We start from the raw sequence: 17309 nt of genomic DNA, 5'->3' as shown, positions 1-17309 counted from the left end.
AAAGAAAAACAACCTAAGACGTTTTTATTTGAAGGGTGAGGGAGCTTCCCCTAAAATAGAGGCTGTCACAGTGCAGTTGGAGGAGAGCCCCATGTGGGTAAAATATTATGGACACTTGACATGAGTAAGCGTCCCTTCCAGCTGGGCTGTCCAGAAAAGCACCAGGAGGACACTGACACTTGTTCTGGATCTTGAGGGATGAGCTGTAGTGTAGAGAGGTGAAGAGAAGGGCATTTCAGGTGGAGGTGATGACAGGAGAAAAGGAACAGAGAAGTCAGATATGGGTTTGAATGGTGAATAGTGAATGGTGAATGGTGAATAGTCAGGGTCTCTGGAGTCAAGCATGAGTGAACAGAGAGAGTATGGTCATGTATACAGCCTCATAGTGGAGGCGACTTGAATCCCTCAGCTGCTGGACAGCCCTGACATTTTCGCAGAGGCACTGAAGCAGCCCTTGGATTAATTGGGTCTGCTCTAGGTCTGCATTCTGGTAACTGGACTGCTGTCTTTCAGCTAGGCTTGAGTCCTTGCCTTGGGAATTCAGCTCTGTCTGGGGCACCTTTTGATGGAGGGTCTACGTTGCTTCTGGAGGTACAACTTCCCCCTCTCCCCAAATAATCTGGGATCTCTTAGTGCACTCCTAATGTGTATCAGGAAAAGGTTTTTATGTACATTCTCACCTTTAATCCTTGCCACGACCCTACAAGGCTGTTGTATTGCCACTTTGTGGATGAAGAAATGGGTTCAGAGGTGAGCTGCCAAGGACATATGGCTGGTAGATGTGGGAGTTGTGATTTGAACTCGAATCTGAATCTCTCAAGCGTGGGCTCCCTCTTCCACACAGTCCAGCTCTGAACTCCATGCTCTGAGCATCCTCTTACCTCACATTCCCTAGGCTGGGCTTCAAGCTCCACCATCTTTCCTTGCAGCCTCAGTATGGAGGCAGGCCAGCATGGCCACACTCTGCTGAGCTGCACCTCTGGCCTTGTTGTAGTCCTGCCTTGGTCTGCTGGGCTGAACCTTCCAGGTTGTCTCATCTTGTCCCAGCTGATGTTTCCCAACCCTAGGGCTCACCCTCCTCATAGCCTCCCTGACACCCCCATTCATCAGGCCTGTCCCTGATAAGGAACAGGGAACCTATGGCTTTCCAAAGGTGGACAACCTTGGAAAAGCACTGAATGCTTTTGTTAGTGACAATGACTGGGGACACTAGTGAAGTTTGGGGTGCAGGGCCAGGATGCTGAACGTCTTGCAACATGTGGACCAGTCCCTCACAAAGATGGGCAGACTCACATTGACTGCCACAGGTATTATTATTGCTGCATTTTACAGTTGTGGAGACTGAAGTCCACGAGCACAGTGGCTTCATCAGAAGCATGGGGGGGGGAGGCGCTAAGAGTGGATGAACATCCCTCTCTTGACTTCTGACTCTTCCCACTCTGTCCCATAAAGAATGAGATCACTGCTAACATTCCAGACTGGCTTGGGAGCACCCTGCCTCAAGGCAAAGGGATGAACTGGGTGACCTTTCAATGTTCCATCAATCATAGTCATTCCGGGAAAGGACAAACCCAGGGACAGATACTCATCCATTGGGTTCAATGGATGGAATGATGGGAAAGGTAAGACTTGAAAAGTGATTCATTTTCTTGGAAAAGGCTAAGCCCCACATCCTCTTTTGTTCTGCCCCAGCATGGTGAACTTTTTCTTGCCCTATGGGAGACAGGTTCTGACAAGACAGGCAGCTCCAGAAAATGTTGGGGACCCAGGGGTAAAGAAAATGCTTTATAGCTCCTTTGTTTTGTGATCAAGGAGGAATTATCCTTTTTCCCCTCTTTGACCTCAGCCTTCCAAGAACACCTGAACTTCCCAAATGCATACCTGAATAAACCTGTAAAAAGTTCTGAGTTTAAAGGATAGGGGTAAGGAGCTAAAACATCTACAGGATAAAATGACTTTATTCCCTCCTGGGCTTAGGGCTCCTTTCTTTGCCCCTACTATGAAAGTAGATGGTGTTTCGTTCATCCTGGTCTTGCAGATGGAGGTTATGATTTTCTGCCAATGGGTTCATTGCAACCGGATGTCACAACAGCATCACAAAGACTCATTATGATGGAATTTTCCTGCATTACTTACACCAGCATTTTAGAGCACACTACACACCAGGATGATTGACATTTGTTAGTTCTTTCACCCAACATGTGTTGAGCAGCTGATTCATGCCAGGCCATGTGCCAGCTGCTGAGGATGCAGAGATGAAACTGGTGCGCCTGATGTGCCCCCTCCCTGCACCTGACTGTGTGGCCCCTCCCTGGGGTTTATCGATTAGCAGTGCTGCCCTCTTAACATCTAAGTGTGGAATAACAGAGCAATGTTTCTACTCTGTGTGGCCACTGGGGCAGCAACAGCAGAAAACCCAGATGGTAATTGAGAAAACTGGGAGGTACAACAGGAATGGCCTCAAGAGCAACTATGGCACCAAAAAGGCCAGGTTCATGTGTTAGTTTGACTCATGGCAGTGGTGTGATAGGTACTTCTAGGCCGAAAGGACTGGAGCCAGGATGGGGTAAGTGTGCCATGAGCTGAGACTGGGGATCAGGGGACTGGAGGATGGGGGTGACAGCAATTAGGAAGAACCATAGGGAGTCATGTGGTATGTGTGTGGGGTGCTCTGTGGGTAGTGGGTATAGGGCAGAGAAGGAGCTGAGAGAAGAGGGGGCTCTGATGACTCCCAGGCCAGTATGACCTGAGAGAATGCTGTTCTGGAAGACAAAAGAGACTCATTACAATGGAGGAGGATGGGCGTGGAGATTTTGAACCTCCTCAGGCACTTTCAAAGAAATAGGATGGAGCTTTGGCCAATGGGAAGCAGTCTCTCCTCATGCTTCAAGGAGGACCAGGCTTGAGCCCGCCCAGCTGGCAGCTTAAGGCTGGCCCTGGCTCAAAGACCACCCAGCCACCAGGGCCCCACACCACAGATCCAGGAAGGAGTGACTGGGAATATAAGAGAGGTGAGGGATAATGTTGTGCTGGGGAGTAGATGGTGACACGACAGAGAGAAGCCAGGATGAGCAGGACCCCTGGGTTCCTGGGGCATGGGGGCCAGGCCACCATGGGGACTGTGGTCTTCTCTATTCCAGGTGTTTCTGCCTGAGGCCATGTACTCTGACCATAAAGATGGCCTTCCTGCTGCACCTAACTTCTAGTCCTGGCTCCATACCTAACCAGAAGAATGACTCGGGGCACCCATGTGCTTGGAGGGCCCAGCCATCTTTCCTAGCTATGGGAGCCAGGATTTGTCAAGACCTCCTTGTGGTTACCTGCCACAACAGGGAAGCCAGAACAAGAAAGGATGACTGCCAGTTTTACCCAGAGACACTTGGCTTCTAGGGGCAGTTAACAGTGAACTGTTAACTTTGGAAAGCGCTTTGGAAAGCGCTGCTGGTTTCCTATTCTCTGTGTCACAGAAGCATGAGTCTTTCAGACCAGGAGAGCCATGCACCTACCACCTCTTCGCTCTGCATTCTATACCCGTGTGTCACTGGAGCTCATGTAGCCCAGTGGCCTGGTTTGAAAGATAAGAGCACAGAAGTCCAGAGAGGTATTGGCTTGGCCCTAGGTCACACAGCAAGTCAAAGCAGAATCAGGCCAAGAAACGGGGTTCCCTGATTTGCAGGCCTGAGTTTGCTCCACAGCCTGAACCTGAGCCTCAGAGTCAGGGCTGCCTCCTCTGCTCATGTGGGCGGAGAGGGTGGCGGGCAGGGAGGGCAGCATCCCAGCCTAATTAGAAGCTGTAGAGGAGCAGGGACATGGGGGGCCGTGCTCGCAGATTAGTGCCCCCTCCATAGATCATAGGCACGCCAAAGACATAATAAATAATCTGCCCAAAGGTTTTAAAGGTAAAAATCAGCAAACCATTAATAACATCCCCAGCACCATACATCACGCTGAAATCTTCCCATTATGCCGCTCCCTGAGCCGATTCGCATTTTCTAGGCTGTTTTTTTCCCCTCCCTTTCCAGTACATTCTGCTGCAGCTCTGAAGCCCCTCCCCCACAGCCCACTGAGCCTGGAAGGATGGGAGTGTGAAACCTTTGCAGATTTACCATTAGCCATTGTGGTTCTATTCAGGCCTGTGGAGGGATGACCAAAGGGGAAGCTTTCAGGTCCCTTTCTTGGGACCCTACATTTCTGCTTCCACTTCCCCTTTTAATGGATAGGATGGAGCTTGCCTACCTGCCCCTCACCCACAACTTTAAGTAGGAATAACTGTGGTCTCTCTCTCTCTCTCTCTCTCTCTCTCTCTCTCTCAGAGGCTAAGGAGGTTTAATTAATTAATGCAACAGTGTCACTTTAAATAAGAAAAATGCTGATGGCTGCACTTTCTAGTCCCTGGTGTGCCTGTGCTCTGCAGGAGACAGCTGGGAGCTCCCAGTCTAGCTGGCCGGGCTCTAAGATTTGGGTGCATTACACGTGTTTTATAATTTGAGGGTAACCTATGGTATCAAGCCAATCAAGAATGAGGATCGAAGGAAAATTAGTAAGCAAGAAGGTAGGCCAGCTGACTAGTGGCCTGTGACATGGGACAGCACAGGGATATGGTGACAATGAGGCAGAGAGCCAGGGGAGTCTCCTCCCAGGCCTGAGTGCCAGACATTGGCCCAGTCACCTATATTTGACCTCAGCTTCCTCAGCTGGGAAGCAGAAGTTAGAAAAGACAGACTGGGGAATAGTCACATGCCACTCTCCATGAATTCTTTGAAGGCCACGTGGATTGAGCAGCTCCTAAAGCTGCCACAATTAAGTGGTTTTTTGGATGCAAGATCTACACTGAAGTCTGGGCTAGCTAACTGTTGCCTCCTAGGAAGAAGGGGGACTGTCCTGGCAGTGTGGGGAAGGGGGAAGGAGTCTGAGCCTCAGCTCTCCTTTCTTGAGCTGGGTGACCTCAGGTCAGCCCTTTCACTCTTCTGGGCCTGTTTCCTCATCTACGACATTCCTAGAGTCCCTTCCAGCTCTGAACTATGGGGCTGAGTCACCTCCCTGAATTTCCCATCCAGACCCAGAGCCACATGCTGGTGGTTCTGCAAAATCTCTTGGGTAGTCCTGGGTTAGGTCCTGGGATCCACCAGCCTCAAATGTTTCCAACCTTGGCTAGGACAATAAAGTTCTCCATAGCTCAGAGTTCTGTTCCTGTCCCCAGCAATTGCACAAAGCAGATAGTAGGAATCCCCCAGCCTGCACCTCACATGTGAGCGGCACTGTGCATTTTACAAAGCACATCCTGGTTTCCTTTGACCCTCAGAACAACCCAGTGAAGAAGAAAGGCAAAGTCTGCTTTACCTGTTTGATGGTGGGGGAAACTGATATGGAAGAATGAACAGGAGGACTGGAGAAATCCTCTGGTAAAAGATCTCACGTGGGGAGAGCCTCGGGTTGTGATAGCCAGCGGGGGGTTTCAGAGAGCCTGAAGACAGCATGCTTTGCAAGACAGACTCACATTCCCTAAGCCTATGAGTACCATCCTAGGTTGACTCTGCAGGGGTGACGTGCAGCAGGGGCCCGGCAGCCAGAAAGGAGCCTGGGCCCCACAATCAACAAACATGGTCTGGCTTCTCTCTCCGCTGGCAGGCATTCCTTAAAGCCCAGTGCCCTCCTGAGGCTGGCTTCCCCTTCTCAGCCTCCCTCTGGTTCAGGGTCTCCAATGGCACATCAGTAGCCCTTGAAGCCTCTGCTCACAGACCCCCACTGTCGTACCTTCCTTTGTACCTACAGATTGTTCAGCTGCCACACTCTGCTTACCAACAGAGTGATTTGGGGCAAGTTACCAATGTCTCTGAGCCTCAGTTTACCATTGTATCAAAATAGGCCCAATACCTAGCTGACTAAGTGTTTGAGAGAATGAAGTGGTGTAATAAATGTGGACATGCCATAGTAAATATTTCATAGATTACTTACTACCCTGGTGGGTGGGAAATTGTCTTGAGAAGACTTGAAAGCTACCGCAGATCAGCCCAGGGAGAGAAAGCACATTCAAACTGGAGGAGCATAAATTTGGGAAGGTTTCACAAGAGAGTTTGCGTTTGATCAATGCTTTGAAGAAAGAGCAGGGTTTTAACTTGAGGACTTGGGAGCTGGGGTAGGGGAGATTCCAGGGCAGGGGACAAATAGTCAAAAGTTCAGAGGTTTAGCAGGCAGGGAGGGCCCAGCTTGACCAAACACAGGCGGGTGGGGGAGGGGTGGGCACTCTGGCCCAGATGCCTGGCTCTGAAAGGCCCAGTGCCTCACACTGGGCTCCGCTCCACTGCTGGGGTGTCAATTCTGATGATAGAATGCACTTTGCCAACCAGCTGTCCTGAGAGACTCTGGCTTCCCTCAACTTCCTGTCTTGGTGACAGACCCTCGGCCCCCTCTCAGGCCTTGATGGATGGCTCCTGTGCTGGATTTCATACATCTCCGTCTTCCCCAGAAGCTGTGACACAAGTAATTGGTGTCACCTCTGTTGATTGCATGCCAAGTGCTGACAAAACAGTCCATAATAGGGAGCTCCAGTGGCTGCCCTTGATTGTGTGGGTGGGGGAATTGCCGGGAGCTGACCCTGTGTGGCCCCCAAACTCTCTGGGGGTAACCAGAGACAGGCAGCTGGCCCAGCTGGACTAGATGGGAGCATGTGCAAAAGTATCCTGGCTCCAACCTGGAGAATGTGCTAGAAACTTTCTAAACTGATGCAGCTTGGTGTTTGGGATCCATGACTCACCTCCAAGTCTATACCTGGGGCCTGACACACATGTCTCTGCTCAGTGCAGTCCATGGCTTCTCAGCATCCTGGTGATGTAGAGGTGAAGACCCTCGAGAGGTCCACTGGCTCCTGCCAGCAAAGCTGCTATCCTTTACCTGTACAGATGACACACCTAAGGTTAAATGAGTTTCATCTATAAATACAGATTGAAGTGGTGGCCAGAACAGGGTCTGGGAGAGGGCTGAGCTTAGGTGGGAAAAAGCCAGGTCACCTGCTCGTGACCAGGGAGAACTTGCATTAGATCAGGCCCAATCTGGCCATGCTGGCCTTTCTGACCTCCAGGGTGGAGAGGGCAGAGTGGCCTCTCAAACATCTCCTCTTTCACAAGAGGGTGACAGCCCCACCCATGGCACACAGCTAGCAGAGAGGGCTGCACAGAACCAGGAACACATACAAGGGCCCTCCCGTGTGTTGCCAGAGAAGAATACCTCCTGCTCCATGTGATCCAATCCCTAACCAGAGTTCCACCGAGACAAACAGGGTTAGTTGAGGATTGGCTGGGGACTGGAGAAACACCCATCCACTTCTCTCGATACACTATAATTTGCCCCTGAACCCTTGCCTTAAAATTAAACAGAAACAGCAGATAGCTGGATATACGGGCCATACCACAGTGGTCTCCTTTCTGGGGCCTTTCTTTCCTCTTTTTTTTCTTTTCTTTTCTTTTCTTTTCTTTTCTTTTCTTTTCTTTTCTTTTCCTTTCCTTTCCTTTCCTTTCCTTTCCTTTCCTTTCCTTTCTTTTCTTCCTTTCTTCCTTCCTTCCTTCCTTCCTTCCTTCCTTCTTTCTTTAAGTTCCTTTATTTTGAAAGAGACAGAGCAAAAGTGGGGGAGGGTCAGAGAGAGAGGGAGAGAGAGAATTTCCAGCAGGGTCCTTACTGTCAGTGCAGAGCCCATCATGGGGCTTGATCTCACAAAGGGTGAGATCATGAGCTGAGCCGAAACCAAGAGTGGGACATTCAACTGACTGAACCGCTTAGGTGGGGCCTTTATTGACTGATCCCTGCCCAACACCAAGAGAAGCTTTGAGAAGCAAGCTCCCCATGCAGGGGAAGGTGTCCATTGCCTTGCTCTGAGCTCTCTCCATGAGGACTTTGGGCAAGAATTGGTCTTTGGTTTTAGTATCAGAAATAATATTCTGGTATTTTGTTTTGTTTTTGCTCATCTCAAAAGGTAACTTGTGACAGGTCATGGGGACGCTGCATTCAGGGCTCCCTTTGGCCACAAGCACCATTGGGGCTTAGCCCCAGTCCTGGCTCCATTTTACCTCCCTTCCTTTGTTTTCTTTGTATCCTGTTATATTGTTGCATCCAACAGATTGCTGTAAGTCCTTTTCCGTATAAGGTGGACTAAGCAATGACACAGCCTCAGTACCTGTGGTCTAGATTTTGTATAGGAAAGAGGCAAATATTTCTCAAAGCTCATTATTGATCTCCTGGGCCTGCCTCCTGTGGTCTACAATTCTGGCCTGGGGGCATCCGAGTATATATTCTATACACATTAGCTCCATACCTACCACATATGCCATGAGCCATAGACAAAGTGATGGTGGCACTTGAGACATCTCAGCAACAACTCTTAGGATGACTTCGCCAGCACCTTTAGGCACTCAGCCACCAAGACAACTTGCTTTGTTCGGCCAGCCCCGCAGCAAATGTCTGTCGGCTGTCCCTGGTGGCTGGTCTTCGTGAGCTATTGGCAGGTCTGCCTGGGTGTCCTGTGTGTGTACCCAGCCTCTCTGCATGGGCTAGGGGGTATTGAAGAGCCCCTGCTGCTGGGCATAAAACAGGCAGGAGAGCCGGAGAGTAAGTTAGTCATCAGAGCTGTGGTCATCCTGGGAGCCTCTTTCTCCTTGTTCCAGCTGGATGATGCTTGCCCTTCTCCCTGGGGTAGTCTGGAAGTTAATAATTCCTTATCTGCACCTGGCCCACCCACAAAGAGAGAGGGGTCTCCTGGGGGTTGGAGCAATGCCAGGGCTGCCCCAAGGAGGGACAGCTGCCCCCAGTCTTCCTTCCTAGGGCACTGGGCACCCCCCTAACCACCCCGCCACACAGCAGTCTCCAGCCGGGCCCCTGGGACCTGCAGATCCTTCCTTGATCCCGCCTGGCCTGGGAGAGTCCCCATGGCCGGCTCATTGTCCCACTCCTGCCACTTTTCCTCTGCCGCATTGTTCCCGTTATCAGCATCCTACACGCTGCAGCGGCTGCACAGGAAAGCGTGGCTGCCGCTGAGGCCGCTGCTGAGGCCGGCTGACAAGGCCCAGGTGTCCTGTTGGCGGGGGCTGCCAGAGTCCTGGCCGGCTGGAGAACATGGCACGTGCTGTGCTCTCTATGGGTATCTTGGTTCTCTGTGCTTGAGGTAGGGGGCAGGAGACCCTGGGCCCAGCTATGATGTCAGGAGGTTCATGCAGTCTCTCTACCTCTTTCCATCAGTATCAATGTCCTGCATCTGTCAGAACCTGTTTGTTCTCTCCTGTGTCTCTGTTTCCTACTCTGTTAAGCACAGGCCTGCCTGTTCTATTAACGGGATCAAATGAGGCCCAGGAAATGGAAGTGTGAAGGGCACACCTTGCCCACAGTACCTGGGCCCTTTCTGAAGTGAGGGGTTTAGATTAGAGCAGGACCAATAAAGCAGCTCCTATCTAGAGTTTTGGGGGAGATGGGGCTGGGGGAAAGGAGAAAAAACTCCTACTTTTGGTCTGCACCAGTGTAGAATATTCTAGGAATCTCAGGAGAGCTGGGTGGTACAAATTTAGCAAGTAAAAACATAGGACACCCAATTCAATTTGAATTTCAGATAAAAAAAATGATTTGTAAAATATAAGTATGTCCCATGCAATATTTGGGACATAACTATACTAAACAAATTATTTAAAAAAAATTTTTTTTTAACGTTTATTCATTTTTTTGAAAGAGACAGAGTGGGGGAGGGGCAGAGAGAGAGGGAGATACAGAATCTGAAGCAGGCTCCAGGCTCTGAGCTGTCAGCACAGAGCCTGATGCTCGGCTTGAACCCACGAACTGTGAGATCATGACCTAAGCTGAAGTCGGACACTTAACTGACTGAGCCACCCAGGTGCCCCAAACTATTCTTTTTTTAAATCTGAAATTCAAATTGAATTGGATGTCCTGTATTTTATCTAGCGATGCTACTTAAGACCCCCAGTGTGGGGTCTAGAATGCTGTAGGATATTCTTTGGAAAGTTTAGACAGGATTGGGAAGATGGGGGAGGGTTTTCCCATATCTGTCTCATTCCCTAAATTTTCTCTGGAACACCTTTTCCAGAGGTGACCTGTAGCCTGCAGGTGGATCTCCAGGACAGAAGATCTTCCAAGTCTATGGCCCCTAGAACAGCCCCGGCCAGATGTTCAGGCCCAGGACTCTGTGCAACCTCCTCAGGTGGGGGCACCTCATCAGGGGGTGTGGGTGCATAAGGGGAAGTCTGCAGAACTGGCCCAGTAATGGAGATGGACCAAGGGAAGACCCCTAGCTGGTGAGCCAACTTTGTTCCCACCTGCAGGGATGTCCCGCCCTCTGCTGGCACATGCAGATATGACAGGATTTTTCCTTCAGAGTTGGTCTCTGGGAGAATTACCAGGTAAGCCAAATTTACAGCTTATCTTCAGTTCTTTATCTGCTCTGGGAGAATCTGAATTGTGGCTTTCCTGTGAAGAAAAATTCACCCTTGTGAATCTTGATTGTTGAAAAAATCTCGATTGTTGAAGAAAATTTTTCCCACTCTAACCAAGAAGGAACTTGGAGAAAACAAACTAAAGTTTCACTAATTTTGTCTCCCATAAGTAGTGAACTTGGAAAATTCTAGAAACAAAAAAGTATGCAACATTCTGCGAAGTAATGTCTCTCAGTGTCATTAACAGCGGTGAGAACAGGAGTATGGGATGACCACGCTGAAGGGGCTTGTATCTCCTCTTGACCTAGCTCACCAGGGCAGGATGCCATTATCACATTCACTGTACCACGAACTCAGTTCTAAAGTCACTGGCTTGTGGAGTTCACAATTTTCTGTTCCCTTCTATTGACATGGATAATTAGATGCTTCCTGTGATACTTCTTCTGTTTTAGCTCAAGATACTTCCGAGAGACCAGGAATCTCAGGACAAAATTTCCTATGCTGTACTCAACAGGCCAGTAACACAATTCCTACAGATAACAGCCAGTGGAGTATACTAAGAGGGGTCTATTAACTCCAGCCAATGAATAGTTTTACTTCATGTATGGAATGCAAGAAATAGTACTTTTTCACCATCAAGGTATTTATAATCTGGGAGCGCCTGCATGGCTCAGTCAGTTAAGCATCTGACTTCGGCTCAGGTCATGATTTCACAGTTCGTGAGTTTGAGCCCCACATCGGGTTCTGTGCTGACAGCTCAGAGCCTGGAGCCTGCTTTGGATTCTGTGTCTCCCTCTCTCTCTGCACCCGCCCACCCCCGCTCACTCTCTGTCTCTGTCTCTTTCAAAAATAAATAAACATTAAAAACTTCACTCATATGAGGACTTTAAGATACAATACAGATAAACATAAGCAAAAATATAAAAACAGGAAGGGAGACAAAACATAAAAGACTCTTAAATACGGTATACCATAACAGAGAGTTACTGGAGGGGTTATGGGAGGGGGGATGGGCTAAATGGGTAAGGGGTATTAAGGAATCTACTCCTTAAATCATTGTTGCACTATATGCTAACTAACTTGGATGTAAATTAAAAATAAATAAATAAATAAATAATAAAAGTGTGAAAAAAATTTTAAAAAGATATTTATAATCTGAGTGGAAAATGACATAGTTATTAAGTGTGAGCTAATACAGCTGCAAGAATTTGCTATCTATAACCAAAGCAGCAGCAGGTTTTTTAGGGGACTCTACAATTTGGAAGCCTCTTAAAGAAATAGAATACAAGATTGTGAATGCATATCTAAGCTCAAAAGTGAATATTTATTTGGAATGAGTAAATGAATCACAAAAAATTATCTATTTTTTTAAAAGATAGACTTTATTTTTTAGAGCAAGTTTATATTTACAGTAAAATAAAGCAAAAGGTACAGAGATTTCCAATGGACCCCTTGCCCACTAACATGCACAGCCTCCCCCACTATCAACATCCCCTTTAGAGAGGTACATTGTTACAATCAATGAACCTGCACTGACACCTTATAATCACCCAAAGTCCATAGTTTATATTAGGGTTCACTCCTCGTATTGTACATTCTGTGGATTTAGACAAATGTATAGTGGCATGCATCTCCTCTTACAGAACCATATGGAGTGGTTTAACTGCCCTAAAAATCCTCTGTGCTTCACCTATTCAACCCTCCTTATTCCTTAACCCCCAGTAATCACAGATCTTTTTATGTTCTCCATAGTTTTGTCCAAATAGCATATTTCTAAAAGAAAAAAAAAACTCAACAAGTATCACAAAACCAGAAAAATAATCCATACAAGCTTCTGGCTTTGTGTACTTCAAATCTTGGGTCTCTTCTGCTTGGTACATACTTTCAGTGCTGGGAGCCCTGAGACATGTGCTCACTGAAGCAAGACTTCGGGCCTTGCACCTTCACCTCATGGCACTGTTGGGTCCCTTGGGTGTTGCCTGGAAGCCATTTCTATACCTGGATGGTTAGCAATGATTAACTACACAGAAGTGACTGACGTATGTATATACGTGGCAAGTATGACAGAGGAGAAGGCAGAGTGGAAAAAATAATAGTCTTAACCAATTTGTGATTAATATGTCTCACGTTTGCAAATTTCACAAAGGACATGGCTGTAGTAAGGCACTTTGGCTAGAATGGGGGGCCCCAAGGCTTAACCTTATACATACCAAGGCCAAATCTCAACACAAGTAATGTTATCCACAGAAATATGGCTAATATTTAGAGAATAACACTGTGGATGTCTGGTTATTTCCAGTGTTCCGAATGTCTTGGGGCATTTTTTTTTTTTTCCAAGAAGCATAGTCCTGTAAGAGTGATTCTGGTTTTTATATGTGTTTTACAGAAACCAGGCTTCTGACATGTAAGCCCAGTAAATAAGCAAATGCTCTTTATTTACTGTTTACAAGATCTAGCTTTATCCCAAACTCTCAGACAATGTTAGATTTAATCTGCCCATGTTCAGATTAGGCCCACTTTGCACTGCCCAACCCTACCCTGTGTCCCACCCCAAGGATGTTAACATGGTACTGAATGCTAGCTAAATGAGAATAATAGAGGGAAGGCATCTTGGGGAAGTAATTCGATCTGTGGCAATATGAACACAAGGTTCAAAGTCAGTGGAACAGAACAAAAGGAAATGTAACACAATGGGTGCAGGCAGACAAGGAGAATTGCTACCACAGGACTGAGCTCCTGAGTAAGACAAGGGAGCACTTTGTGAACTTACGACCTTCTCATCTGTTGGGCTGGTTTGTACATGGTTTGGAGGAGACAAGAGAACCAGTTAGATGACCAGATGACCATGCTTAAGGCATCAGAATTCGAAGTTTGTCTTGTAGGACAAGTTCATGCTTGGATTTTAGGTAAACAACGCCCTCTACTGCTAAACAGCTCTCATGACAGCTCTCTGGGTGATGGCTTTCCCCAGGAGGCTCTGTCTACAGGAACCCCCAAAGAGGAGTGGAACAAGGTGGAAATAGTGTTAGATCCATGGGACACCAAGAGCCTTCAACTAAAAGAGAGGTTTCTGATTAAGATCTAGATTCAGGCATCCAGTGGAGGTTAGATTATGGGGCCCTTAGAATTCTATCAGCACCCAGATACAAGAATATTCACATTTTCACATTTGTTTGAAAGAGTAGACACACACACACACACACACACACAGACAAGCAAACACTTTTTCTACCTCTTTGGATCAGATGGATTGGTTAGCGTTTATAGCTATCTCACCAGATCAGTTCTTTGCAAGCAGAACAGAAGGCTTTGGAAATTCAGAACTTATTCTAAGAGTCAAGAGTTTAAAGCACTTCTCTCCTCCCCCTCCCTGCCCAACCCCCCACCCCTCCCCACTGGAGGCCTCTGCCACTGGGGCCTCCAATTTTATTTAAGAGTGGTTAGGAGCGCCTGGGTGTCTCAGTTGGTTGGGCGTCCGACTTCAGCTCAGGTCATGATCTCACAGTTTGTGGGTTCGAGCCCCACATTGCGCTCACTGCTGTCAGCCTGTCAGCACAGAGCCTGGAGCCTACTTCAGATTCTGTGTCTCCCTCTCTCTGCCCCTCCTCTACTCACACTTTGTCTCTCTCTGTCTCTCAAAAATGAATATATGTTAAAAATTTTTTTTTTAAAAGTCGCTAAAACCATTGACTCCCATGCTTTATGTAACTTGAAATATCTCCCCAGGAAACTTGAGTTTTCTTCTCCTTTTGTCTTCTCTTTCCCCTTGCCTGCCCCTCCTCCTCCTTTTCCTCTTTGTCCTTCTCCTTCTCTTGCATTTTCTTCTAAAGACATTTGGAAGCTACAATATATGTAGTGATTTAAAGTAACCCAGGCTCAGGGAGCCTAGGTGGCTCAGTCGGTTAAGCATCTGACTTAAGCTCAGGTCAGTCATATAAGCTGACTTAGGCTCACAGTTCGTGAGTTCGAGCCCACATTGGGCTCTGTGCTGACAGCTTGGAGCCTGGAGCCTGCTTCAGATTCTCTCTCTCTCTCTCTCTCTCTCAAGAATAAATAAACATTAAAAAATTAAAAAAGAAATAAAGTAACCCAGGCCCAATCATTTGAGACAAAGCCCTGTGTCCACATTCTCTTGGTGCCTTGGCTTTCTGGGTTGTGTGGCTGCCATCCCTTCCCACCTGGGTTTTTGAGGGGAATGATCACTCTCTCTGTTGCCCCTCACTGTGGACTGGGGAACAGGGCATCCTCCCCTGATACTGTGCCATTAACTAGTCACTTGACCTCAAGTATTTGACTTCCTTGACCTCACTCTTCTCTACTATAAAGTGAAGAAGTGGATTGAACTAGGTGATGTCTGCATTATCTGCCAGCTTCCTCTGAGACCCAGCAATCTCACTTCATTTTACCTCAAGCTTCTGCCTGGCTCATTATGGGTAAACCAGTTGCACTCTACTGATGAGCAGAGAAAGGGTCCTGGCAGTGTTTGACTGCAGGTAGCCTCTGTAATCTGTGATACTTACTACTCTCTTTACAGTTTGCATACTCACTTAACCATTATGGATGATTTGACAGGCTTTTTCACTAGCTTCACTGGTTACATCAAGTAAAATGCTAAAATAATCTGTATTTATGGGATCTACAAGGTTTAAAGGTACCCTAAGGGATCTAGGCTTATTTTCTACCTAGAACTGCATCCCAAAGAACTGTAAGCTCATAAAGGTCCTTAAAACGTCAAGTTGGCAGGCTTACCCCACCAGGTAGCAGGCTGAGGACTGTGTTCTCAGGGAGTGTCCAGCCAAGCTCTATACACCTGATTCTCTGATGTGTCAAGTCTCTGTTCTGAAGGAGGCAGCTCTCCATGGAAATCTAGATTCTTCCAACTGTGCTCCACCTGATTTCTTCTCTAAGCTCCTTGATAGGTGAGATGAGAGGAGGGAACCTGGTCAAATAAAAAATGAATTCATTATATTTAACCAGATGCCCAGAGTGGAGTTGTTGAAAACTCTCATGGGCATGGGAACCATCTCAGAAAATAATAAATAATAGTGACACACAGCAACAAGGACCAAATGTCTCCCTTTTGACCTTCTATTTCCTCCATAGGGGTCTTGGCGCCTGGGTTCAACGCAGACTTGAGTGTTTTGTTCTGCTGGTTGTGTCTTGATATGACAACACAAACACCAACTTCCTTCTGGGTACAAGGCAACCTGAGGAGAAGCAGGAGAAACTCTGCAGGAACAGGTCCTGCCTGTGTTCCCCACACCCTCAACTTTAGTTGAGCTGGGGAATCTTTAGTTGCGCTGGGGAATCTTCACACCCTAATCTGTGCTGAGGCTCAGGTGGAAAGTGAAAAGCCAGGCTGAATACTGAATATCCTGTGCATGCGTACACACACACACACACACACACACACACAGCACTCTGACTGTAAATACAGGATTCAGCCTATAAAAGAAACAATAAGCTAGATTCAATGAGGTTTCCCCAGCAAATGGAGTGTTTAGGGTTTTGCTGGGATTCTATTGTGTAGACTGGAGTCTCTTAACACAGTAAGACAGCAAGCAGCTTCCTGTTATGGAAACAGCCAAACCCTAACATTCAGAAAGTCAATCTATACAGCAACTGGATAAACAACCAAGATAATGATCAGCCATAATGGGCACAATAGCCAAAATGGGATTACTTGGAGAAAAGGGGCTGGCGCAGACCCAAGCAATGCAGATGAATACAAGCCATCTCCTGCTTAACAATCCCCATTCATTGTGCCCTGGGCTTGTGCACACCGCCCTGCACATGGTGGCTGGGAGTGTGCAGGTACAGATCTCAATGTTATTTTTAGGTGGCTTGCTGGGAGCTGTGTGTCTGGTTCCCTGGGTGACCTTCCGGAGGCCTGGGGCACTGTGCTAGGACAGGTGTCCTGTCTTTGCCAGCACTGAGATTGGTGTCACACTCCAGGTCTTACCACTCATAAAAGTAAGCTCATCCAAGCCAGTCCTGGAATTCTGGAAATTTTTACAGTTTCCCCATCTATAAAAGGCCATCCTAATAATGAATTCTGACTACTCTGCTCTGTTTCCTCTGAGGGCTACATAGATGGCAGTGCTTTTAGATTACAGAAGAAGTAGCAGAAATGGCTTTGTTTTATAAAGTATCTGAGCACTGGGCAATTGCAAAACTGTTTGCAGTGAGACTTATCTTCTGCCCTCCAAACTGCTCTATCAGCACAGGCATCCTGGCCTTCTATCAATCCTTACTCAACACATGCCCATATTAACCTGCCCTGGTCATGATACAATTAGGTATCACCCTCCAACTAGGTAGGCTGGGTGATCATGACCCCATGTGTTCTGACATGGAGGACCTTGGAAGGTCTTCCTGACTCCGAAATCTTTCACTTATCACCCGGTTTCTATCTGAAAGGAAGTGTCCATCATTTGTTTAAGTTCATTGGGTTAATCTAAAAGTTGGGGTGCATTGTGAGTGGGGACATTGTGTCAGAAGAGCCCATGTCAGTGAGGACATATCCTGAGAAGGAAATCTAGGGCCACTGGAGTATCCCATGGCTTTCTCTGTGCCTGAATTTCTTTATCTGGGAAGAGAGGGCAGGAAAGACAGGCCCCGGGAGGTTGGAGGGTGGTATGAAGTACTGTCAGGGCCTGGATGAGACATTCTAGTGTCAGAAGGTACAAAGAAGGCTAACTTTTGACGAGGCGGACTTTTGGAAATGTCAGTGGGACAGAGGGGAGGATAAAAAGTGATCAATAAACTCCAAGATCTAAGAGCAAAGGCATTGCAATACATTTACAGTTTTGAAGGACAGGAATTTACTTTTCAGAGATGGCGAAGATCTTAGAGATCATTCCAAGACAAAAACATAGCTCAGAG

Source organism: Panthera leo, chromosome B1 (genome assembly GCF_018350215.1).
Source record: "Panthera leo isolate Ple1 chromosome B1, P.leo_Ple1_pat1.1, whole genome shotgun sequence".
Lineage (NCBI taxonomy): Eukaryota > Metazoa > Chordata > Mammalia > Carnivora > Felidae > Panthera > Panthera leo.
Note: the sequence above shows the minus strand (reverse complement) of the source record.